Genomic DNA, 1,206 nt, shown 5'->3' on the forward strand with positions numbered 1-1,206 from the left:
GAGCATGGGGGGGGCGATCAGGCCGGCAGGGGAGCAGCAGGGATCGAGCCTAAACCGTCAGCTGGACATCCCCTCAGGGGTCCCGGATTGGAGAGGGTGCAGGCCAGACTGAAGGACCCCCCACCCCCGTGCATGAATTTCATGCACTGGGCCTCTAGTCAATGATCAGAATCATGGATCGGCTGTCTCCTGCACCCCCCCCTACTGGGGATGGAGCCCAAAACCCGGGCATGTGCCCTTGACCGGGAATCGAACCGTGACCTCCTGGTTCATAGGTCGATGCTCAACCACTGAGCCACACCAGCCAGCCAGGACCTGAGATTTTTAGGAATTGTGTATTAGTTTTGACTGGCAGTCTATATCTTCGGTACCCATGCACATTATTGAATTTATGGGTTTTTTTCGAATTCCAGGATTTTTAAGGCAATTTAAAATGACAGGAGTAGGAATCACCACACATTTGCATAGGAATCACACTGTCATCTACAGAACATATTTTTGTAGCGTTTTTGCTTGATATGTGTTTTCTGAGCGAGCAGAAAAGTAATAAGTAAAAAAAAAAAAAAAACAACAACAACCTTAGATGGTTAAGTAATCATGATAAGGAAAAAAAAACTTTAAATGCTAAATTTTCTTGTTTTCTTGAGTGTATAAACTTATGAAATATGATAAATGCAACTCACATCTTATCCTTGTGACAAACGTAGACATATGTATAGTCCATATATTTTATCTATCTTCCTCCTTGTACTTATATAGCTATATGTCCATATATAGACATCAATAATGCATATAAATATGTACAATTTGGTGTCTCTATATGTGTATGTATAAACAGATTTTTCCATATTCTACACACAGACTTATACTCTCTTTTCATTTTCTTCAATGTCCTCACCACTTACAGAAATGATGCAGTTATTCTAAAATGTTCTCAATATTTAATTTAAATGGGCCAAAAAAAGGAGATTATTTAAACAGAAAAGTATTAACTCAATCATTTAAGCAGAAAATGCTCCAAAGCCGTCCAAAAATAACTTTTCTAGTCTCATGTTCAGTTGCATTTTAGAATACAAGTTTGCCCGGACAGTGTAGCTCACTGGTTGGATGTTGATCTATGAAGCAGGAGGTCACGGTTCGATTCCCGGTCAAGGGCACAGGCCCGGGTTGTGGGCTCGATCCCCAGGAGGGGGCATGAAGGAGGCA

This window comes from Myotis brandtii, unplaced genomic scaffold, assembly GCF_000412655.1.
Source record: "Myotis brandtii unplaced genomic scaffold, ASM41265v1 scaffold1622, whole genome shotgun sequence".
NCBI classification, from domain to species: Eukaryota; Metazoa; Chordata; class Mammalia; order Chiroptera; family Vespertilionidae; genus Myotis; species Myotis brandtii.